The sequence below is a fragment of the Sebastes umbrosus genome, chromosome 9, assembly GCF_015220745.1.
Source record: "Sebastes umbrosus isolate fSebUmb1 chromosome 9, fSebUmb1.pri, whole genome shotgun sequence".
Taxonomy (NCBI): domain Eukaryota; kingdom Metazoa; phylum Chordata; class Actinopteri; order Perciformes; family Sebastidae; genus Sebastes; species Sebastes umbrosus.
Window position 1 is genome coordinate 30,583,400 of NC_051277.1, and position 26,737 is coordinate 30,610,136.

Here is a 26,737-nt window from a genome sequence, read left to right on the forward strand (position 1 = left end):
CGAACGACGGGGAGCGCAGAACTTTCAGCTCAAGAGAAAACAAGAAAAAAAATCCCCGTTAGAGAAATATACTGATCTCAGTGCAGAGCGGTGCGGTGTCGATGCTGGGAGCAGAGGCGAGAGCGGCAGGTACTGGTGGACGGTGCACCTCCAAAACGTCCAGAAACTGCATTTCAAATGGGGGACCTTGGCAACATGTTTATCCGTGGCTGGCGTGCGGTGGTGCGACTCCTCGATGCCGCAGACGGCCGCCTCGCCAGGAGGAGACAGTGAAGAAGAGGGCGAGTGAGAGAGAGTCGGTGTGTTGCGCTAATTCTCTGTCCCATTTATGGTTTCATAAATAACAAATTCATCTAAACTGGTTTAATCTAAACTGGGTTGAAAAACAATGCAATCTGGTTGCCATGGTAATGAATGACGTCTGACTAGTAACCACACCCCCATTCTCTGTTTGAGAAAGAACGTTAACCAAAAAACAGGCAGTAAAACTGTGTGGAGGGGGACTTTAAAGGATTAATGATGGTGGACCGTCCTGTACTTCCTCCTCTTCCTTTCTTCATCCTCTTCTTCCGCCTTCTTCTTCTTCCTCCTCAAAAATGCCCAAAATGCCCCATCTTTTTACTCTACTACATCAGAGCTGCCTTAGGTGTAGGAATGGAATGCAGACATGATGATGTCATCGAAATGCTAAACGGGCCCCACCCAACCCTACAGCTCTTTGTGATTGGTGATTCATCACCAGCTCATCTCACCCTAATGAACCCAGACACTGATTACAAGCCCCCCCTTCAAACAAAAAACACCATCCCCTTCCAACCCAATTTCCTCACTCGCGTCGTCACGTCGCAACTACAAAGCGGCTCGCCCTCTCCTCCCCAGCGAGCGTGTTGTTAATATTTGATGGGATGCGCTGCTCCTTACAAATAAAGCAGACACCGTCATTGTTTCTGCTGATGTAGGAACTCAGCGGTTGTTTAGATTACGAGAGAGGTGCGAGGGGGCTGATTAAGAAGGTGGCAGATGCAGTTAAGTAAGACATTTAGGGGGTGATATAAATTTGATTCCTGCATAATGTGAACTGTTAAAAGGAGAGGAGCGGAGCATGATTAAGAAGGGTGTCGGTGCACTTAAATAAGACAGTTAGAGCACTGGGAATTTCAGTGATAATGTAAATTTGATTTTAATACAACAGGGCTGGATAAGGGACTGACAGGAGGTAGAGGCAGCAAGAGAGACTGATCGGGTAATTAACGGTGTGACGGATATACTTGGCTCAGAAATATAGGTTAGAAGCACATCATTGAGGTATTCAGGACATTGTTGGATGGCGATGAGAGAGGGAGAGCCGGAGACGGAGAGGTGAGGGAGTGCAACGTACTTAACTGAGACATTTAGGTCAATTTTATTTTCACTGCCATAATTAAACATATTTCATACCAGATTCCTTGACAGACTGAGAGGCACGTAAGAGCTTTCAAATTGAGCTGATACTCCAAGTTCAAGACTTTCCCCCCCCGGTGGGAAATTTACCAAGCAGCAGACTGATTCTTCACCAAACTGGAGACGTTGGATGAAATACAGACGCATTTATGGCAAGTTAGACGCAATGAGATACAGTTAGATGCAATGAATATGAAGCACAGAGAGCTGTGTGACACATTTAAGTGTGAGAATTAAGCACTTTTGTAGCACAAGGGAGAACTTCAGTCTACTTGATTAAGCCTTGATTAAGTAGTCACCTGAAGGGAAATACCACCATTTTATACACGCAGAGGTGACTGTTTTACTGACTGTAATAAGCAGTCGGAAATTTGAGGGAGGGATGCCACGCCCCTTTGTAAGTTAAATAACCAAAATGTCCTTGTTAACCTTCAACCCCCTCCATGTCCATCCCCTCGTAGCAAAGAGAGTGCAGGGCAGACGGGCTGTTTAGTGTAATATATTAGTCCAGTCTGATCCTTTATCTGACTGATGTTTGTGCCAGTTGGAATCTATGGCCCCAACCACGGCTCTGAAAATATCAGCAGCCTAACTGTGCTGCGTATTGATAAATCCATGGTGCTGTCCGTGGTGCTGAAGTAGCAGATGGATTTGTAATTTAGACTTTTTCTCCGAGTCCCACCCTTCTGTCAGTTTCGTCTTGGATTTATAATATTCTCTAAACCCAGGTTCTCAAACAACAAAAAAACAGTAGGCTATTACAAATGAATCCAGGGGCATTCATGAGGGGGTCCCTGTTATATTCTCTATCTTGTAAGGGGTCCTTGACTCAAAAAATATTGATATAAACAATATAACTAGGGGGGGGTTATAAAAAAAAAACAGAACCAAAAGAGTCATTCATGGGGTGGTTTGCTACAGGTGAACGAAACAAAATGGTTCTGCCCCCCCCCCCTGTTTATAAGAATAACTTCTTTAACCATATTTGCTCCAACCTGTCTACTCCAGCTTTAAAGTATGATTTCATTCATACGAGAAAGGGAAAGACAAAATTGTAATTTAACTTAATTGGTATTTCTGACCCTTTAAAGTCCCTATGTTTTGATTTTTTCACAACATTTCAAATTCTTCTGACGGCATACATTTTTGTTTGCAGAAAAATTAGACGATCCATGTAGAAACTGCAGTCCATATGTTACTTTCTGTTCTCCATTCTAGCATTCCCTCTAGGAGTCATCATACTCAGAAATGTGTCAACCCTTCACAAAGGGGCTTTAAACATCACAGGTCATCGATCTCTGATCTCTAATGAGCCTAAAGCAGCAGATCCAACCCACTGAACAGCGTGCTGCTTAGCTGATGTTTGTCTGAAGGTGTTCAGGATTGTCTGGTTTCATGTTATGCTCACAGCTCAGATCCGTCTGTTCAGACTCAGAATCTGTATCCCCGTCACGCATTGGCACCAGGTAATCTTTTCAGACCATCGACCCAGCCGAGACTCGGATCAGGATTTCCCTTCCAAATGTCAGGATATATAATGGCCTGATAATCTTATAGTGTGTCCCCAGCCTCAGAAGAAGAGATGAGATGGCCTTCGGGTCAGATAGATAGGTCCTGTTAAAGAAATGGTTGGAAGAACTCGTCCAAGGACGCTGACACCTCTGAAACATGTGCATTTATTTACGATGGAGAGGAAAATGCTGCCACTCATTTTTACTGTTTGAATAAAAAAGACAAAGAAACCTAAAACAGTAGAGATTTACAGGCGAAAAAAAATTAACGATCTTACTGTGAACTTATTGAGATTCCATTTGAGGTTTAAACTTTTAGCAACTTTTGCTAAACAGTGACCAACAAAATAATAAAGGCAAAATAATAAATGAGCCCCGGAAGGAAAAGCTGGTACAGCCTGGCTGGACACTCACCTAACTAGCAGAGGAAACTGTTTAAGCACTGAACAATGGTAAACAATGGACATCCAACAAGATACTCACCACGGTGGACACAGGAGACAATCTCCACACAAGAACCTGTAAACCATTCAACTCTCGGATCCCGGACGAGCCCCCATTTGTTACGTCCCCCTCCGTTTAAGGTCCATGGAGGGAGTAACAAAATAAATTTGTAAACCTGGGAATGAGAGAACTGGCAACAGGATTGTGTGCAAACATAATTATACAATTTATTAACAAAATAATGATGAAAAAAGTCCAAACACCAACTAAGAACTACTTTCTAACAGAAAGCGTGTGGGTATGTATACAATTAAATCAATAAGGCAATAACCAATGTTAAAGCACTCAAATTAAAGCTACTACTTACAAAGTGCAGTGAAAAACAACCCGGAGGTACTCAACTTAAACCTACTGCTCCACAGAGGCAGCGAACAATCAGGTAGTAAACAACTTAACACTACTTCCTAACAATATACAATAAACACACTCAATTCAGAAAAGACCACTGCCGACTCCGACACACCTGCCAACCACTACGTCAACCACCGCACACAATATTGAATACTGCTGTTTGGCCCACTGGCAACTTCTGCTCCGATTTCCTGCTCTCTTATACTCTACCCTGATTGCTGATCAGCTGCAGGCTGCGTACCTTCATCCACTGCAGCTGCACAGGAGGGGAGGAGGGCGGCACCTGAGGAGACAGAGTAGAGGGCACAAAAACACAACATAAATGCAACACAGCATGGCACGTAAGAGTGTCCATAAGTGGAAAATATAAGATGATGATGAATGCTAAATAGTAGTGTAACAGTTGCACAAGCACAGCAGAGTCACAACGTCAGGAAACTGACTCAGAAATGTCAGTTGTAAAACAAAAAGATTGCTAACGTTTGCCACCATAAGCGGCTAGTCATACCAGACCATGCAAGGCTGTAGCAGCAAGACCCTTGACTGTAAGGATTTGAGCAAGGGTGCGTTTTAGTGCTTATAAATTAAACTATTTATTTGTGAGGGTAAGAATGTGTTATTTTTTCTTATTATAAAGAAAGCAATCTCTGTATACGTGTCCTTCGCATATCTCGAGAACCGATTATCCGATCCCCGAACGGGAACTGCACTTTCAAAAGTTACATATCCTCACTTTAAGTGCCACTCTACAAATATGCATTGATTAAAAAGTACACTAAATCAAGCTAACATCAAAAGAAAGACAAATCCTGTAGTTCTGCATTCCTTCAATCAAAGAAAGCAATACAAAATATTATGTACACAAAATAATATGACCCTGTGGAGGTTAATGTGACCCTGTTGAGAGGTCCGCATCAAAAAGAAAAAATCTTCTTCCAGGTCCTTAACCAAGAGAATGTCTGGAAAGTACCGATCGAAAGCGGAGCTTATCAGACGCTAGCTGGGCCAGGACCCAACGAATGGGCCGTGGGAAGATTAAACTGAATCCCTAAATCATTTTTGCTGAAGCAGTTCATGGGTTTTAACTAGAAACAAGTCTAATTTAGTTTGAAGCTACAGGCTGTGTGGTGCTGCCAAACATTTGATGTCCTTGTAATGGCAGATAAACAGCCCAAAACACCATCAGGCTCCCAAAATGGGTCATTTTAACAGCCTTGACATTAGCCTGTAACTATGTCTGCTTGGAAGAAAAAAACAAAAAAGAATCATCCCAGAGGAAAGGCTGAAATGTGATCTGAAATGTGTCTGACACTGAGGTGAAGGAATATTAAGATTGTATCCGTCATGGGTTCAAGGAGTATGGCCTGTCAGACTGTAATAGCATGCTAACCCCAAAGAGATTACCTCCACTTTCAGGCTGAAAAGAAGTCAAATCATTGTACTCAGTACATAGCAGAAAATCATGTGGACGAATCTGACTTTCCCAAATCTATGTAATAGAAAAGAAACTGGCCTTTCCTTTCTTCTGATTATTGAGCTTCCAAACAATTTATTTTTCCACACTATTGCTATTACACATCTCTTTGCTGTATCCCTGAAGGCAACTAAGCCAACAACCACAATACTTGACTGCTTTTACTGCGGTAAAATTGTTTTGTCATGACTTTTCCCAGGGTGGAATTTTTCCACTAGATATCTGCACCGAGTACACTGACTCCTGGCCTGTGTGTTTATCTGAGTTCTTGTCCAAAACTTTTCTTCTTCCCCTCGTGTCACTATTACGCTCACTTTGTTAAGGATCTTTAAACTTTTACTTGCAGATCATTGAATTCCTATTTCCTTCTCACTCGGGTAACATCTGTTTTTGATAAGCTTGCGCTTTCTGCTATAGTGGTTCTGCACTCCACTTCTCAGAGGTCACCTGTCAATCAAAAACAATGTTGATTGGCAGGAAGTGTTTTCGATTCCTTTAAATAAGTCCCTGTTATAAACTCTTGAATTTGAGTTTATGGAGGTAGTGCTCTTTGTTTACGGACGACATATATCATACATGAATGACTGCTCTTACTAACCACCCAGTTCTTCTTATTTTAATTCCAAACAAATTGGAATACAGAACAAATTTCCCAAAAAAGACCTGGGCCTGTGTCCCAATTCAACAGAAGTCTATTAAGAAAGAAAGCATAGAAGTCATCGTACCTAACAAACAACCAAATAGATTTTGACTGTCTCCAAGACAATCCATATAAGCATTTTCTTATGACGCATCCCTATTGGCAGGATTGTGTCCTTTGTCATGTCACTGTCTTCCCAAAGCTAAGTTATGGTAACCAAATCGACCTGGTTTACGGGAGGGAAAGATCAATGTCATCTCATGGGAAGGTGTTTAAACAGCACATTTTTATTTAATAAAGAAAGAGAGTAGAGATAAGTAGCCAACTAGTGTAAAATAACATGACGCCTTGTGTTGGTTTTCCTCCTGGTGAACATGTACACCAAACATACCCCTCTTTCTGACCTGATATTGTCCTAATGAAATAAACAATTAATAAAATCCCTGCCAACACACACATTAGACGAGGGGATATTTCCTTCTGAGACTCTAACACCTCATGGAAAACGTCTGTTTTGTAGGGGGATTTTCTCTAGAATTCAATACAGTCTTTATGCAGCCAGCATCTAGTGGCCATTCGAGGAACTGCATCTTAAGGCACTCAGTCGTCTTGCACAAATATAAAACAATGTAACACAAGTCAAGAACTCGTGATTGATGAACTCTTAATTGATGATAATGCATGTTTTTGTTCACTGAAAATATCACTACTAGTAGAATTGAGGGCTTTTGGCCACCATATGCCTCAGCAGCAGTGTACTGGCTCGCCTGTGTACACTACAGCGTCAGAGAATTGGCTCTCCGCCTACAAGCCACGCTTATTGGCTCACGGCCTCACAGCCTCACAGCACAATGGCTCCTTTCTTTTCCCTCACCCTGCTGTCTTATATCATTATCGCCATGTACTGGGGAAAGGTAATGATATGTACATCTATTCAACCTGGGTGACATGCTTCGTAGGGAGCCACCGAGCAGACAATCCCCCTTATCTCCTCACTCGATTGCTTTCTTTCTATCCCCCTCTCTCCCTCAGCAGACATGGGGCATTTGTTTTCTGTCCCCTAACCTACTATGTTTTCTCTAACTATGATTTATAAATAGGGTGCTGCTTAGCATATCAAAAGACACTGAGGAAGGGAGAGAGAGAGAGAGAGAGAGAGAGAGAGGCAGAAAAACAGAGAGAGAGAGGAAGAGATAAAAGATGTTGGCAGGACAGAGAGGAAGAAGAAGAGACAGTGAGAGTTTATGAACTCAGGTATCAGTAGCACTGTCACTCAGATACTGTGTGTTGATATAATGGATAGCTGTGCTGTGACTCGCTGACTCTTAACTCACTGCTTAAGAGTTTAAGATTTCATTTAAATATTAGTATTCCATGTTATATACGCATATACTGTATACTGTATAAAGGAATCTTAAAGCTGCAGTAGGTAGAATTGGAGCAAGTATGATTTAAAAAAATGTTTTTCACAAAACAGTCACTATATCCTGACAGTAGTGTATGGGACAGGTAATCTGAAAAAAATCATGTGTCCTCCGGTGCTCCTAATGGCATCTGCAAGATTTCACAGACCGGAGGAAAACAACCAATCAGAGCCGAGCTGGAGCCTTGCCGTCTCTGAGCAGCTGTCAATCACTCGCGAACTCCGGTCAAATGGTCAAACTAGGCAGCGCTGATCAAATATGAATCAATATTCTGTTACTGTAATGACTATTTCTCTCCTCAAATGTTTTCAGAAACATCTTGTATTGCACTGTTTAGCTGTCAAATGAGAAAGTTTGTGACCCCGGCCGCCATGTTGGGATCAGTTGAGGAAATACCAAGCACAGCCCACCAACAGGAGCTAAACAGTACATACATGATAAATTTACACATACATTTACATAAATCAAGCATATTTGTCCACTTCCATGTTCATAAGAGTATTATATATTTGACAAATCTCCCTTTAAGGTACATTTTGAACCGATAAAAAATGTGCAATTAATTTGCGATTAATCGCGATTACATATTTTAATTGATTGACAGCCCTAATGAATACATTACTTTAACATGTGTTAAAATAATAATAATAATTTCACATATGGGTTTAAGTGGGGTTTTTTTTTACTTTTCACATGCACTTAAAACTCACCTGATACATGCATGTGATTTTGGGATATTTCACATGTGAAATATCACATTTGAGATGTTAAAATATGAATGAACTTTTTTTGGTAAAACCTGTAAGGCTGTGCATAGGAGTGATTTAGAACAGCTAACAAGGCGTTTGACACTCGGAGTCATTATGACTAACAATGCCTCTCAGCTGTGTGTAAATATCTGGAAGCATCTTTTGGCTTACAAGCAGACATTTGTCTGTCTCTGTATCTCATGCTGCACTTACATGGCTTCTGTTGATGAGCTGGTTTATTTACACACAGACTGTTCTTCATAATGATCCGGACAAGGTTTTATCTGTCTTATGGAATGCATAATGTTCCCATGTTTTCCAGGTTAACGGAAAACATGCTATGGTTTGTATGATGTCTCTGTAGCTTTCACATGCCAAATCATTCGCAGGAGAACGCAGATATACAGGACTCCTGTTTTCCGGTCAATATGTGGATACAGCATATTGGAGAGCAAGCATCAGACTAGAGTTTTCAGTGTTGTAATTAAGAACAGGGCAGGTGTATTGATCACAATAAAGGGGATCATTTTGTAGGAACAACAGATATCATATTTATTACAAGCACTTTTAAGCATACAACCAGCCAGAGAAAGACCAGCAGGACTGCCCATAATAAGTAAGGTAATGTAGGACGAACAAAAACACACCGTCCTGGATTGTCCCACTTCATCATCATCATCATCATCATCCACTTTTAACCGTTTCTTTGAAGTCAGTTAAAGCTTCAGCAGGCAGAATATTTGTTGGCATCATTGGGCAAAAATTCCAAAATAACCTTTCAGCATATTGTAAGAAAACTAGTCTTCCCTCCTCCTGATGGCTCTGTTTTCAGGCTTTAGAAAATCTAACTCCTGACAGGAGACTTTGACCAATCACAGGTCATTTAATTGAGAGAGAGCATTCCTATTGGCTCTTCATCCAACAGAGGCAGCTGTCAATCACTCTCGAACTCCAATCAAACGGTCCAACCAGGCAGCGTTGATCAAATATGAATCAATATTCTGTTACTTTAATGCCTATTTCTCTCCTCAAATGTTTTCAGAAAAATCTTGTAGTGTACTGTTTAGCTGTAAAATTAGAAAGTTTACTCCGGCTGGTGGGCGTTGCTTGGTATTTCCTCAACTGATCTCAACATGGCTGCCGGGTCACAAGTAGTTCGATCGGAGTTTGCGAATAATTGACAGCTGCTCAGAGATGGCAAGACTCCAGCTCGGCTCTGACTGCTTGTATTCCTCCTGTCTGTGAAATCTTGCGGATGCCGTTAGGAGCACCGGAGGACACAGAGAAACATGATTTTTTTTTTTCACATTACCTGTCTCATGCATTCCTGTTTTATAATTTATTTATTTGTTTAATCATATTTGCTCCAACCTGCCTACTGCAGTGTTAAACCTCACTAGGGAAAGCTAAAATAAAATATAAATCCAGAATGACAAAAGACCCTCCCTGGTCTGGAGAAGCTACAGAGACAGCAAGGTACTCAGGTATGCTGCCAAAGTCACATAATATTTGTTCTCATTTACATATTGTTTTTCTGTTTCTAGACAACCAAATGAGGAAGAAATAGCCTTGTGATTTAATCAGGGCTAAAATGTCATGCAAGCCGCTGCTCTGCAGTGGTACACAGCTGGTATTAGCCCGTTAAACATCCATGAAGTCTCCTCCAACACTTACTGTGGTCACCTATACCTATATTTGTATATGTATATATGTATATACATATATATATATATATATATTTATTAATCATATGTGCAACTTGCCTACTTCAGCTTTGAAGGAACTGTTTGACATTATGGAAAATGTGCTTATTTGCTTTTCTTTGTAGAGAGTTCGATAAGAAGAGTGATAGCACGTTCATATCTGTATGCTGAAGATAAAGCTACGGCCAGCAGCTAATTAGCTTAGCTTAGCATAAAGACTGAAAACAGGAGGAAACAGCTGGACTGGCTGCGTCCAAAGGTAACACAATCCGCCTGGTTTGTTTCATCCATACAAAAACTGAAATGTTGCGTAGTGCCACTGTAGTTTGGTTGGCAATGTAAAACCATGAAATATTGGTTTTGCAGCACAAGATGCAACCATTTTTAAGAAACGCAGATGATTTCAGAACCTCAGAATTCAGATCTGCTGACTTGTAACACAAGTGTTAGATATGCACATTAACAGGCCTCAACCAGACTGTGACCCACTCTCGGAGTACATGCAGTGCGCATGCCCCCGTGTGTTCATGTGGAAACTGGGGCTTGGACTGAGACTTGGCTGAGCCCGTCGGGACAGCGAGGTGCATCTGAGCCCAATTAACCTCTGTCTATATCTTTGTGTGTCTCGGTGGAGGCGGGAGATGAGCCCTGGGCTGAACCATGACGGGCTCACATGGTGAGTACTGCACCCTGTAAAGACATCACAGATAGACAAACTGGATAGATCCTAAAAAGGGGGATTTTTTTTGTCTGTACTTACAGTTTTGTTTTGCAATTGCCAAGACACAGAACTGCTCCTTCTGGCACAGTTGAAACCACTAACTCATGTAGCCTATCTATTGATCAGGCCTGGACTCACCAAATGGTGTATGAAAGACACAGCAATTTGTAAGTCATTTCACGTGCAATAACAACTTCCTTTCGGTGTGTCATTTCACTCCATGTAGTCTGTACTGCCACGTAAACGCATGGGGAGGTGGACGGGTCCAACAAACACAGGACTTTCAACCAGGAGACCAGTGTTTGTATCCCAAAGTGTTATTGAATTATTTTGTGACGTATTTTTTCCGTACATATGTTGTTTATGTACTAGGGCTGTCAAAGTTACGGCGATAATAAAATGGTGACGCAAATTTGTTTTAACGCCACTAATTTCTTTATTTTGGAGGCTTTGGCGGGCTCAGTTTTAAAGCTAGAGTGAAGATACAGGCATCTTATGAAACTATAAAAGCTAAAGAATCCATTTGTACCAACCATAATGCTAGCGTGTTGAGCAGGAAGTTAAATAACGCTCCGAACTTGCGCTAAATTTTTGCAAAGGAAAAACTGTCATGGCCATTTTCAAATGGATCCCTTAACCTCTGACCTCAAGATACTGTATTTGAATGAAAATGGGTTCTATGGGTACCCACGAGTCTCCCCTTTACAGACACGCCCACTTTATGATAATCACATGCAGTTTAGGGCAAGTCATAGTCAAGTCAGCACACTGACACACTGACAGCTGTTGTTGCCTGTTGGGCTGCAGTGTGTCATGTTATGATTTGAGCATATTTTTTATGCTAAATGCAGTACCTGTGAGGGTTTCTGGACAATATTTGTCATTGTTTTGTGTTGTTATTGGTTTTCAGTAAGCATATTTTCTCACTCCCATGTTGATAAGAGCAATAAATACTTTTAAGTACCTTTAAGGTACATTTTGAACAGGTAAAAAAATGTGTGATTAATTTGCGATTAATGATGATTTTTTTTCTAAACCTAACTAAGTTGTTTTGTTTGTGTAAACCTAACTGCGGCAGTTATCATAGTTTTGTTGCCAAAACATAATAATAAATAAGAAAAAGAATACATTTTATTTGGTGGTTCTTTTCAGGACACCCAAGGACACCTTACAAAAAACTTTACACTCAAAAACTCTACGAAAGCTAAGATCGTACTTTGTGATATAGGCACAGTACGCAATTAGAAGATATTATTAAAAACTATTGATGCTCTGTTCTTTAATGCTATTTTATGTTATCTTTGATTTTACAACTGATGATGATCATTTCATCAGCTGCGTTGCACTCCGAGCAGCGCACAGCTGCTTCCATAAACTCCGTCTCATCCAGAGACCAGAGTCCCAAACGGGGTTGTGTTTCTGTGAGACAGTCTGAAGGGAATACCAGCAGAGGCAGCAATAACATCATGCTCAGCAGACTAAAGGGCAGGTTGATTTTCTTTTTTTCTTTTTTTTATATTATGACTTTATTCTCATTAAATTGTGACTTTACTCTGGTAATATTACAAGTTTTTCTTCAAAATATCACAGTTTTATTCTCGACTTCTCAGAGAACACAGATGTGGGACATGTTTTGAATGTGCAGAACGTTTTGAACACTTACTACACCCAATAGTAGGTTTTATCATCTATTGACATGGTAATTGTGTTGCCTAAACCTAGAGAAGCCTTTTTTCATATAGTTAAACAACGTGTTAGAACGTGTTGCTTTCAAGTTTCACTTTTACAACTTAGTAGGCGTAGTAGGCTCCTAATGACCCACATCTACGGTGCTTATAGTGGCCTATGTAATGGCCTGATAAGAGTCAAATTGGGTGCATTTTTAGAAGAGTTTACATGTTCTGAATAAAGTGTTTTCTTTTGTAAGAGATGCAAGATATTTAGTATTTTGTGTAAATGCTTTTGGTTTGCGTGTATGTTGAGTTTTGACAAAGAGGGCCCTGTTTTCCGAAATTGTTGTTTTAGCAATTGTAAAAAAACAAAACTGTGAGGTAGCAGCTCATCTCCTGTCCCCTTCCCTCTCTGGGACACTAAACAGTCCCTGCGTCTCTGTGTTTGCATATTTCCACACACTCTGTACACCTCAGCTGTTTGTTATAAATGGGGTAGCACCTCACTCCGCGGCGCACGCTGCTAAATAAATAATGAGCTATCAAACACTGCCGATTTATGTAAAACCAGCCGGCATTGTAAGCATTCATTTTCCTTTCGTCGCTGGTTGAGAGAGTAATGGGCTGCACACTCGGCTCAGAACAGAGTGTCACTATCAGGGTTAAAGCTGTCCCGCATTGCTGATAGCATGCGATAATTATTACACCCAAAATAAGTGTCACACTTTATTTGGCTCGCCGAAACCTGATGCTAAAAATTATTTTCAACTGATCATAACGTGTCTCGTGTGGAAAGTAATTCATTAAGAGTCCTTGCTTATCTTATATTTTGGGGTTTGGGTAGCCTGTAGAGGTGCTCTGTTGAATGAACAGCCAATAGGAACACTCTCTCTCTGAAATGACCTGTGATTGGCCAAAGTCTCCCGTCACAGGCTAGATTTTTTAAAGCCTTAAAAAAACAGAGCCATGAGGAGGTGCAGAAGTCTAGTTTTCTCTCAGAACATTTGAATTACAATATGTTAAAAGGTTATTATGAAATATTTGCCCAATGATGCCAACAACATTCTGCCTACTGCCACTTTAAGAGTCCTTGCCTATCTTGTTTTTAGGGTTTTGGTAGCCTGTAGAGGTGCAGCAAATACTGAAGTGATACCTGATAAATACAGGGTTACCATAATATCTCCAGTTTATAACCTTATCCCTACAGCTAGGGTTAGCCTGCAGGTAAAAGAGGCACAATTGTCATTTTTGACACTGACCTGGTTTTTGATGAAAGTGTGAAAAGATGAAGAAAAAAAACACACCAAATCTGACATTTCCAACTCTCTACGGTCGTAAATCTGACACCGATTTGTGTCAGCGAGGCCTCAGTCTCAGCCGTCATATCAGTATTCATGCATTCTACACCACAGACACAGGTGGTCCAGTCTTAAGCAGGGTTTACTGCCTTCATATTCTTTATTTTATTCTGTCTAACCAGGTGTGCATTAAGCAATATTCCATTCTCCTGTGACCCCTTTTGAAAAGAGGCAACGTCTACATTGCGTGTTTTATACGTCTGAGGTGTGAGCTGCTGAACCAAAGTGACTTTTCTAATTTTAATTGTTAAATATGAATATAATTTAGAGCTGAATGGGTCAAACTATCCAGGAAAAAATAAAGATAAATATTAGAGAAACAGTATTCTGAAAAGAAAACACTAGCACTACTAATAAATAGCAGAAATAAGTTGTTGTTTTTTTCTTTTTCCTATCCTGTTAATCACCTCACCACCCTGTCTCCTAGACATTAGGTTTCTAATTTGCAACAATATATAACACACCAGAAAAATTGCTGCCAGAGCGATTACTTTCCTAGCAGACTGTAATTGGAAAAAAAAAAACAGTAGAACATGAATGTAATTTCCAATGTCCAAGATTCAAAATGCAAAGGTTTAATTTGTCACTAGTATGCAACTAGTCTGTTGCTCAGATTTATCATGTGACCCCTCAGAGTTAGAAAATGTATGGAAGCAAATAAGAGACATAAGTATTTGAGTTTTAACAGCCACTGAGTACTTAATATTAAAATTCAAACACCACTGAATTCAAAGCAAAGTTTTTAGCAAACGTTACTCAAACAGGAGTTAAAGGGGCAGTGGGCAGAATGTTTTTGGCATCTTTGGGCAAAAGTCCATAATAATCTTTCAGCATATTGTAATTCAAGTGTTCTGAGAGAAAACGAGACTTCTGCTCCTCCTCATGGCTCTGTTTTCAAACTTCAGAAAATCTAGCCCGTGACGGAAGACTTTGGCCAATCACAGGTAATTTCAGAGAGAGACCTGTCTCATTCACTACTGTCAGGATATAGTCACAGCTTTATAAAAATAACTTTTTTTAATCATATTTGCTCCGTTTCTACCCACTGCTGCTTTAATAGTGCATTTGTTCTGGACTATTTTCAGCTGCGGATGAATACACATTTAGTGCCCCATAATGCAGTGATTCCCTACCCAATCAGGAGTATCTGTACCTCAAGGTGCCCACGATCAATATCGAGGAGACATGTTTCATGTTTATTTGGAAAGACTGGTATCAATAGTGCCATGTTTACTGACATTACACAGTAGAACCACTTAGTGCTGCTGGTTTTATGTCTAACCAGTAAATTGCATTCACCATTCGCCCCAGGACATGTAAATCAGTCCCTATTTGGAAATCTAGAGAGACAAACAGCAGGGTTCTAAGTCACGAGTACGGAGGGAGCGCTGCTAAAGATAATCCGTGTCTAGGTCAGCGACGCTCACACTTGTGATTGATTGTCACAGTGTGATCTGTGCCCCTTATCTGATACCAGTCTGCACAGGTCCCGCTTCTGACCTGACCTACATATGTACAATATATCACATGCAACACCTTCATTCCACCTTCTATCATGAGTCATTTTGAGAGCAAGCAGAGAGGGACACTACATATGAGGACAAAACTTAAACTTTATTCTAACTTTATTCATCATATACGTACATAAAATTTGACCTCAGCATTTAACCCATCTGCTGTAAAGTGCCTGGGGAGCAACTTGGTGTTCAGTGTCTCGCCCAAGGACACATGCAGGCACTCAGACAGTAGGAAACGGGGGGGGGGGGCTCGTCCGAGATATGAAACCAGGACCTCTGGCACCCAGAGCAAGAATCATACCCTTAGACCAACGAGCCAAGCTGTGTCTGTGTCTTGCTTGGTCTTATAACACCTGTTGTAAAACGGTGGCGGTTAGGTTTAGGCAACAAAACCACCTGGTTAGGGTTAGAAAAAAACATCATGGTTTGGGTTAAAGTACGCTTGTAACGTAACACTATGGACGTTTGGGGAGGTGTGTGCGGGAGCTGCTGGCTGTCCGCGGTGAGAAAGAAAAAACGGTAAATGACGGGACGAGAGACAACGTAGTGTAACATTATACAGACATAACAAGGCTGCTGAATGAGAGAGGCATCCGCCGATACGTTACACGGAAACACACCGTGTTAATAATAAGCCGACCACCTCACGGTACCGCCGGCTGTAAGCTGTGATCTGTGTTTAAAGTCAGGCATCTTGGTGGAGGTCTGCGCTCTCCGAGTGCCATTTTACTATTATTTGTATCATTTGTATCATATGTTTTAATTTTATTTGGATGCTGTGTATTAGTAGCAGTAGACTATTATACTTATGATATACACTATGCAATGTTTTTTTTCTCCAATTGCTAAAATGTATGACATCAATAAAGTTTGACTTGTGTAAATACATCAAAATATGGAGGGACAGTGCTGCCCAAAGTGCTCAACAAAACAAGATGAGATCAAGATAAACAATAACAAGCAATAGCAATAGTGAGAGACAAACAAAACAAGTTTTATCACAATACAATAAAACATTAACATTGATAAGTAAAGAGATAGGTCTTTAATTTTAAAGATTCCAAGGGAAGTTTGTTGTTCTTAGATCCAAGGGGAGGGTTTTTCACAGTTTAGGGTTATAAAACAGAAAACAGCCTCACCAGATGTCTTGTGGGACACTTTAGGAACTTCTATGAGACGGACAGTGGAGCTTTAGGGAGACTAGTAAAAACAGTTGCAGTAATCGAAGTGGTTTGTAATAAAAGCATGTATCAGCGTCGCTCTTCTGATTTAAATATGGTTTAATTTTACAGATGTTCCTGAGGTGAAACAATTCTGTTTTTGCCACCCTGTTATAATGTTAAAATAACATAAAGATCAGTGTCTAAAATCCCCTCCCAGATCTGTAACGTGTAACATTTTCCGGAGCTTGGACAAACTAGCAAACACTGACCGCAGTCATATTCTCACCTGCACTTCTAGAACACCGTGTTCCACTACACCACCGACACCAGCCGCAAATTTATAGCTTCAAGCTGTAAAAATCTGTGGTGCTCTTAATACTACATCATGTTCAGCCCATCTTTACTGCTTACATTAGACCTTCATAACTGCAGGCCAGGCCTCAGAATGAAAGACAGCAGGACTCTTTTCACTGGATCATCATGTTGTATTGAAACTAGATTTACTGCGGGCTAAAAACGACTGTCGAGGATGCCTTCCGCCCGGCGTGGGCCTCATTTTTCCATCACTGTGTTACTGCGTTACACTTCATTACTGTACAGGATTTTCCCTTTGGTCCTTACAACCAATATAAAAAAAGTGTGTGGATGATGAATGCTATCTCCAATATATCAATTAGGGCTGATGAAATAAGTTAAAGTAATGCTGCTAATGTATTTAATGCATTAACGGATGTAGATTTGGTGTTTTTTCACATTAAACTCGGTGAAATTACAGTTGAGTTCAACCAAAGCACACTTGGTGATTGTTGGAAAGAGTAACAACGACGTTTTAGGTGAGTTTTATTTTGTTTCTGTCCAGTTTGAATGAAGTGTTTTATGATGCTCCGCTACGTACAGCTGATCTCAACATAAACAAAAATACACGTGGATGATGGCGCAAGCTGAACGGAGAGGGGGGGGGGGCAATCGTACTCGGGCACCTTGTCGGAGGTCTGCGCTCTCCGAGTGCCATTCTAGTTATTATTATTATCATCAATACCTTACTTAAAATCACATTAAAATGTTGTTGATAGACACCATACATCAACAAAGTTTCTGGGGCCAAGGACCCCATTACAGGGGAGACAATTTTCCAAGGACCTCCTTTTAAATCATAACACCAATCAAGCATGATGCTTACTACCATCTGCTCTCTTAGATGCATCGGAACTATTTGTATTCTAAAAGTTTCAACATAAATACTTCATACGATCTGTTTCATAGTAAAAAACAGAAACATTGAATGTTAATACCACTCATATGCTGTTAAACAGAGGGTGATTTTATTGAAATTGTATGTGGAATCAACTTGACAGCATTTATTATTTAACAATATCTATTTATATACAGCTTACATTTCAAGTATAGCTGATCTTAAAAGCTTTCAGAAAATGAACAGTAGCGAGACTGGCATAGTCACAATCATATCGAGAGTTTCTATTGGCCCAAAGCTAACGTGGGTGGAAGTAAATATGCTTGTTTTATTGCTTCAAATGGTCCCCATCTATAGATATACACTTTTAATGATACAGCACAGTTTTATAATTTATAGCGAATTACCCCTGGGGTCCCCGGACCCCACTTTGACAATCTCTGCCATACATTGTATGTAAATCTAAGCTAAATTACTTGATTTATGCTTATAGTGTCATTTAGGACAATATTGAGTGTAGAATATATAGATTAAGTGGGTTTTTTTTACCGGAAAAATGTGCAGAGGTCAACCTCTGCCTGTCAGAGGGTTGGGCAGTGTCCTGCATGTAGCCTGAGAGGGGAAAGTCAGGGCAAATTAAAGTCCACCAATACGTCACCGCTGCTCCTTAAGCTCGTTGCCCTGAGCGCACTAATAACTGAAGGTGACTCAGACGGGTACATCAGCATTTTAGTCACCTTTTCTTTTCTGTCATCTGGATTTTCCAAAGCTGGGGCCGTCAGAAGATGCTGTTTAGAGAGATTCAAGAAACTGTCAAGTCAAGTTTATTTATAGAGCATATTTATAAAATGCAACAAACGCTGACCAAAGTGCTGTAATAAGAAATTATGTAAAAACACAGGAATGATCAAAATAGAAACACAGACATGAATAAGAGAATTAATAAAAACGTAGAATATCTTGATACAATCTTGACACAACAGTGTTGCAAAACCAAATAAAATACAAATACAAACTAGCAGAGGTGTGGACTCGAGTCACATGACACAAACTTTAGACTCACCTTGACAAAATAAAACCAGACTTGCAACTCCACTTGGACTTATACTCCAATGACACGTGATTTCACCTTGACTTGAGCCTTTTAACTTGATACCTTCCACCATGGTCAACGATTAAAACGTATGTCATTTAAAAGGTGTGTGCATGATTCAAATCATTTCCTGAATCAACTAACGTTAACACTATTCATTCCCAGCAAGTTGACACTTGACCCCAGGTCAGGCATGTCTTCATGATGATAATTAAGAGGGCAGAAAAGAGATGGGTCTTTAGAGACCTGAGATCTAATTGTTAGTGGCAAACTAGTCCACGATGTGTAACGCTGTGAGTAAAGCAACGTGTAACAGTAAAAGTGACACCCTTGCTCACAACTTAGGGGTCTGGACTTTCTTCTTTTAGAGCAGTGCTCAAAGTGGGCCGGTACTCACCGGTACGCAGGCATTTTACTCCTTGGCTTACCGTGACTTTTTCTTGCACACCGGCACTTCTCTCAAGCTGCCGGTACTCTCCTCTGCCCTCTCCATGTCAAGTTAAAGGTGAGATTCATCATGGCGATTCATATCTGCGCCGCGCTTCATAAGCCATATGAACATAAAAACTATGTGGGGAACATCTGGACGAACCTACTCACGGCACAAGGGAGGGGGGAGTTGAGAACGAAGATACTGTAACGAGTAAACTTTTCCTCATACATTTTTTTTTAATTTGTTAACGAATAAAACTAATGAAACATTATTTAAAATATTTCTGAATCTGCTCTTTTGATTTATAGAATTTGATTTGATAGAAGAAGAATTGGATGTTCAGACGAAGGTTGTGATAAATAATACAAATATTCATGTAACTAGTAATAATAATGGTCCAAAATGATGTAGAATTGCATAGTTTTTAGTCAAAAACCTTCAAAATTTTCTTGAGGGAGGACCCCCAAACCCAACATATCCAAGTATTAAATGATTTATTCAGTGTATAAATTCAGAATGTGTCGCTGTATAATCTGTAGGAGCATCCTGACTGGGACACTGCTCCTAAAACCTGAATGAAGAGCTCTCACAACTCAGCTCTGCATGTATACCTGTCTGTCTGTCTGACTGGCTGCTGTTGCCCCCAGCCTATAGACATCCTATAATATATTATAGAGTGATACTAAAAATACAAAGGAAAGCACTTTAAGTATCAACACTATATACACACACACAGCCTTAACCCAATAATGTTCCAGTTGGAATATTATTGGAGTATTATAGGTCTACTATAGGAGATGCAGAGCCCGAGTATAATAATATAGCAATAAAACCACAGCTGATTATAACTGACACAATATAACATGCTTAAAGAAATAAAACATAAATAAATAGAAGCAATATAAATAAATAAATTGTCTTTCATTGCTAATACCAGATTGCCAACAGTATTAGTTTTGCATCAGTGCTGCTGCTGGCAAACAGCTGCAGAAGGACAACAGGTGTCTGAGATCCAAACAGGCCTGAGCCATTGATCAGTGAGCGTGCCGATGTGCCACGCTGCTGCAAAAAAATCCATGAGACGTTATTAAAAATGAGCAAACAGAGTGAAAGGGCCTCACCTGAGCAGCCTTACCTACCTACAGTACATGTCTCCTGAATGCGCTGCAGTTACATTTGTGACCAGATGGGGGCGACACATCAAACACTAAAGAAATCCTCAGCTACAGGAGGCACTCCCAGCATTCACAGTGGCTGCAAGGGGGACAAAACAAGAGCAAAACGAGAGGGTGTGCGACACACAAATCCCTCTTTAAACACATAATAACATGCTTTATTTTAATCCAACAAATGGGATTAGAGCACATGAGATTCAAGTTTTTTGTGTTTTTTTTCCAGTGTTTGGACACAGGAAGCAGTGTCTCAGCCACATGGCCAGACTACCAACGACAGCTGAGACGGAAGCAGAGGCTTGTGCCAACTGTCTGGCTCATTCTCTAGTAGGCCTGCTTCCCTCAGGCCACTCACAGCCAGCGCAGGAACATGTCCAAGACTGTCAAATATCAGCACACACTCGCAGCCCCCGCGTATTAATCTACACACACTGGAGAGACTTTGGAGGAGTGATGCTTGATTTGCTGCTTTCAGGCAGGTGACGGCGGGGCTACTTTTTTGAGGAACTCAAACCACACCTCGGTTTGCAAGCATTGCTGTGGATCAATCATTCCAGCGAGTGTTTTCTTTTGTCATAAATACTTTAGAATAAATGATATTAGAAGGCTGCCGGGTTCAGCTGAATGAGAAATAATTGAGGCTAGATGTTCTATCAAAACATGATAACTTGCAGTTTGAAGGGTCCTTAATTACCAGCTGGCTTTCGTAGAGCGGAGGGGATCGTATCAAAGGAAGACACAAAATCATCATAAATACATTTACAATGCTTCCCTTAATGTCTTGTACTCCTTTGTGCAGGGAAGAATTGTCTGGCTTAATGTGTCTGTCAAACAGGAAATGGATAGAGTTTCAGTTAAATATGATACATTACATTCAGCGATGAGCTGTTCCAGAACACAAATATCACCTTTTAATGTGAGAGAATGAACGTCTGCAGTTAAATGAATCCCATTAAAGGTCCCATATTGTAAAAAGTGAGATTTTCATGTCTTTTATATTATAAAGTAGGTTTAAGTGATATATATAAATACTGTGGAAGTATCAAAACGCTAAATATACGGAGAAATACACACAGCCCGTATTCAGAAACTGTGCGTTTGAAACAAGCCATCAGGATTTCTGTCCATTTGTGATGTCACAAATCTACAATATTTAGACCATTGCACGGTTTTAAACGTAAACATTCTAAATGTGTCCCAGTTTATTTCCTGTTGCAGTGTATGTGAATGACATCGGCTGACAGGAAGTAAACATGGACGCAAACTGTTGCCTAGCAACGCATTTCTGTTGCCATTCCGTTGAAATGCACTAAAACGGAGCGTTTCAGACAGACAGGATGAGGAAAATAATGTGTTTTTTGAACATTAAAGCATGTAAACATGTTCTAGTAGAAACCCTAAATACAAGTATGAACCTGAAGATGAGCATAATATGGGACCTTTAAATGTCGAGTAACATGAGTTGGTGATATAACTTCAGTCAAACATAATGCAATAGAGGTGGACTGTATGGCTCTTTTCATTTTCTAACATGGAAAAAAAAAGGTCTGGTAGGAGAGCTGCACGATTATGATAATTAAAATGATAATTATTTTGATCAATATTGAGATCACGATTATGTATCACAATTATTCACTGATTTAAATATGACAAAATATTTGTATTGCACTTTCACATTTAAATAAACAGAGCGCTGCTTTCTAGGGGTGTAGGAAAATATTGCAATATCATATTTTGTGATACTGTTTTGATTATCAAAAACACTATCCATTTTTAAATAATAGTTTAGATAGACTCAGTCGACTCATTGTAGTGCCATGATGTTGGATGATACACGGACTGTAATGAATGCAAATGCAGATCCCACTGTTCTGATAGCAGAAAAAAGGTAAACGTTTTTTTACTCCAATTTTATGCACATGGGTGTTCTTTATACTATGACAGTTTTCCTAAATTAGGTTAAAAATACGTTTTTTTTAAGGTTTACATGTAAAGTAATACAGTATATACGCAATTGGGCATCCATTTCTACGCGTGGAATGATATTTGCGCATTTGCAGATTGCTTCCTGTGGATTAATGGGCCACATGACATTTGTAACTTTCCTCCTGTTTGTTTACGAAATTTTGTCCGATTCGTACCGTAGCATATCTGTAGATAATAGCTGTAATCCACAGAAGACAATTCACAAATATGTAACGTGATCTACAAATATTTCACTACCCGCAAACGTATTTTTGTATTTAGGTTGTGTAAAGTCACATCCACAAAAATACAGGGCGATTTGCAAATACGCGTAACTTACTCTGTGAACACATATTTTAATTCCGCATAAAAATGTTATAGGTTTACATGTAAAGTGATATATAAGCATATGTGGATTGTCTTCTATGGATTACAACTATTACAGTCCAATAAAAACTTCCATAGAATTGTAACCGCTGTATCATATGTATCATATCGCCAGATTCTTGCCAATACACAGCCCAACTGCTTTCACTTCCATATCGTGCAACATTCCTCCTGGTGTACAAATAATGCATTAAAATAACCTGAATTCAGTGTATTTTTGTTCCGCCCATCTGTTCTCTGTTATATATTACTCTTCTATGCTGGAATGCAGCCACAACATTCAAGAAAGTTTTTCACAGGCTGTCACTGTAGGGTGGGTCGTGTCTAAAAGGTAACACGCAAGTTGGCGAAACTCTCGTGAGGTGGTTAATTAAGAATTGACCTGGAATAGTTAAGGATAAGGACAAGGATAAGTCGTCGGGCAGCAAGTCTTGTGCAAGAGTTTTTGCAAGTTTTTGCAATTTGCGAAACCCTACCTTCTAGAAAAGACCTGTAGGTCAGCCGTGCAGCAGCATGACCCCAAAAATTAAGCCAAGACATCTCGATCACATCCTGGTGGCTGTCTGTTTGAAATTTTCTGTGAGCAGAGCACGATTTTTAAACGTCACTATTACAGTGGATCACGTTCATTTAATTGTGGGAAGCCAAAATCGTGAACGCGATTAATATCCGATTAATTGTCCAGCCCTATCTGGTCCGCATTTGCTTCATAACAATAATCACAACAGCATTTTATAATGACTCGTAAGGTCAGGTATCATAATACTTCATACTCACTGACACTTTTCACTTTGCAAGAATCATAATGTATTATAATTATTATAGTTGTAATACATTATAATCAGTTATAATGCACTATAACGTGATTGATGTGATTGATGAAGTGGCCGTTGTTTGCTGAGTGACCAGCATGTTTGAAGTATTGTGATACTTGACCTCAATAAGTCATTATAAAATGCTTTGTAATGTGTTATTATTATTGTTAAAAAGCATTATGGATATTTAGGAGTGCTTATAACTATAATTATACAGTGCTACAGGCAGATTATAACACATTATAAGTATGTCTATAATGCATTAGAGACACGGGTGTCATAGAAATGCTGCATATTATTTCTGCCATGGGCATCAGTGTCGTGATTATGCATGAAACCTTTTAGAAACAGGATGGAGCGGTGTAGTTCGTTAAGCAGGAAAGTCCAATTTATGACCTCAGAAACAGCAGTTTGACTAAACAATTCCAACTCAATGTCTACTTACTAGCTTTTTTCTCCCCCGTGGGATTGAAAGCCCTGTGGGATTGAAAGCTACAGAGGAAAAAATAGCAACAAGTGGATCTTGAATTGGTAATGTTTGGTTAAATATGATTTCTGTTTTTGAACTATGCCAACAGGTACAAGACAGCATGCATATTAACGTTTTAACATCAACAAAACATAAATAAAGTTACATTAACATTACTATTTTATATTTACTTCCGGTTATTTTGGAGCCTTACATTTTAACTGCACTATTTTATACCTTAGATTATCATTTTGCTTTTACTTTTACAATGCCTCGGTCGGTTATTAGTGCAAAACAAAGTCTTTAAAACAGCGACATCGTAACAGTTGCGTGATCAGCAGCACGGACAGCGCTACACGTCAAACAAGCACGACTACGACAGCTCAGGGCAACATGTTATGCTATTCTCTCACATATCAATTACTCCATATTGGCAAACATACCTGATCGTTTTAACCACCTAAAAGCTGGAAGACAATTCAGGAAAACAACATACATAAAAATGATACGAATAACGTTACTTACACAGGAGAACACTTCTGAAGGTAAGGCAATAACCGTTTTTATACCAGGTTTTACATGGTTCTTTGCGGGTTTTTAATTAATTGATTAAAATGTCTTATATTGATGAGTTTCATATTGTGTTTAATGATTAGGAGGACACTCGGTTTACTATTTGTCGCTGTCTATCGAAGGGGGGGTGCTGAATTGCTGTTGCCACGGCATACTGTGAAGGGAGGGGAGGGCCTCCAAAATGTCCGTAGCCCCGGGTCCTCAAGTTATATTGAGACGCTTCTGCATGTAGAAAATGTTTTTTTACATCAGTAGTTATATATTTCTAGATTTTCACAATAAAAGAGTAATGTACTATTTGAAAAAAAATTAAATATTGTGCCAAACGCCATTACAATTCTCAGATTTTTTTGTTGCAAAAGACAGAGAGAAATACTGTCATTATTAATAACCAAACTATGCTTGTATTCAATACTTGTAACATATTTTATTTTGAAATTATGTAGAGGTTTATCCCATCTACTCACAACTTTCAATTTGTTCAGTTTTGAGGGGAAACTTTGGTGGCTGCATCAACATATCATGCATGCTTCTGCATGTAGAAAATGGTTGTTTACATCACTAGTTAAATATTTCTAGATTTTCTAAATCAAAGATTTTAGTTGCAAAAGACAGAGAGAAATACTTATTTTACTAAAAATCAAATTATGTCTGTATTCGATACTTGTAACATATTTTATTTTGAAATGATGTAGAGGTTAATCACACCTATACACAGCTTTCAATCTGTTCAGTCTGTGGCTGCAGCAGCATCATCATTAAGCATGCCTCGGGGCTGATGGATGGGTGGTGTTGGCTGGTGTTGGCTGGTGTTGGGTGACATCCATACTCCTCCATCCGCCCTTTCTCCAGCCCTCGCTGGCTTATTGTATGCGTCGCTTGGCTCGGTCACCTGTTGCAAGAGGAAACCAGAGGTGACGCTTCCGGTGAGGCCCGAACACTGTCAGGTTTCAGGTCCGACTCCCTTTTCTCTCCCATGGGGGTGTCAGCTGCGTGTGGACGAGAGAGCGGGCGCTGCGCCATGCGGCCACTATACACTCAGCGCGCGGGACTCATCCCACATGAATAAATAAAACAGAGAGAGATGGACACACAGATAACATGTTGTCACTCATTTCAAGGAGCCTATAGAGAAAAAAATGATATTAGAAACAGTAGCAGTACCTTTTTGGGCGCTCTGGTTCTCCTCTCCATCACCGCTCCATCCATCTCCACCCCCTCTCCTTCTCTCCTCTCCTCCTCTCTCCTCCGATCCTCCCTTCTCTCCTGCAAAACACACAGAGAGGGAAAATGTGAACCGCATGAGCCTCTGATTGACTGATTTCCCACCTCCTCCTCCTCCTCCTCCTCCTCCCCCCCCCCTTTTGCAGCCCGTCTGACTGCAGCACTCTTGAATAATAACCCCCTCTCCTCCTCTTTCTCCTCCTCTCTCTCTCTCTCTCTCTCTCTCTCTCCCTCTTCTATTTAAAATGCCGCTCACAAGGCGCGCTCCCGTGCCCGGTTTTAAACACACACACTCTCTCTCTCTCTCCAATCGGACCTCGTGGACGCGCTCAAGCCGTGCGCAAGTCATGTCCAATGCGACGATTTGGCAGGTAAAGCGTTTTTTCCCCCCACCAAACATCTTTGATCCCCTTGGAGGTTACACATGGAGCAAAGATAACACAGGTTATAGAGCCTCCTTGTCTTTAAATTTCCCCAAAAAATAATAATAAATGGATAATTAGAAGATTGTAATAAAGTGTCAGAAATACAGACATTAAAGTGTGCGCTCCAAATAACGGATCTGTTTCAAGGTCTGAAGTTCCTCATTTTCGGTCTATGTGAGAGACCCCCCCTCCTTTCCTCTCTCTCTTTCTCTCTCTCTCTCTCTCTCTCTCTCCTCTCTCTCTCTCCTCCCTCTCTCTCTCTCTCTCTCTCCACATCTCTGCATTCTCCTCCTCTAGTCGTGTGGGTAGCTGGTGAATGCGGCTGCAGAAGGAGCCAGCAGACTTGTGCGCCTGACGGACACGGATACTGTTCTGTCTTACAGGAGGAGGGGGGGTGGAAGAAAAACGCAAGCTCGCCGTCTTTTACTTTTAATTTTCTGGATATTTTTTGGGCTTTAAAAACATACATTTCCCTCTTCCAAGTTTATTCACATGACATTTATTCTTCCCGTGGACGGATGGAAGCTCGGAGTTGTCCAGCAGCTCCTCACTCTCTCCTCACCGCAGCGGACTAAAGGCTGAAGAACTGCATTATTCAGTTTTACGCACCGGGTTTCTGTTGTCCGGACTCTTGTTTCTCTCTGTCCGCTTTTTTTTTAATGCGTCTGGGAGAGGAGCTTCTATACCATCTTTTAACATCCGTCCTTTTTTTCAGAAGAAAAACCTCCTCCCGACAGAAATAAGCATCTTCTGCCGCCGCCGTC

General features: G+C 40.3%; 1 long non-coding RNA gene across 1 annotated transcript; it reads right to left on the minus strand.

The window, feature by feature from the left end:
• Positions 1 to 9,888: 9,888 nt before the first annotated feature.
• Positions 9,889 to 15,340, minus strand: LOC119494106. The gene is made up of 3 exons (XR_005208124.1): positions 15,331 to 15,340; positions 13,443 to 13,446; positions 9,889 to 10,069 (listed from the first exon to the last, which is right to left on the minus strand). It is a non-coding gene; the product is annotated as an uncharacterized LOC119494106 (long non-coding RNA).
• Between the last annotated feature and the right edge of the window lie 11,397 nt (positions 15,341 to 26,737).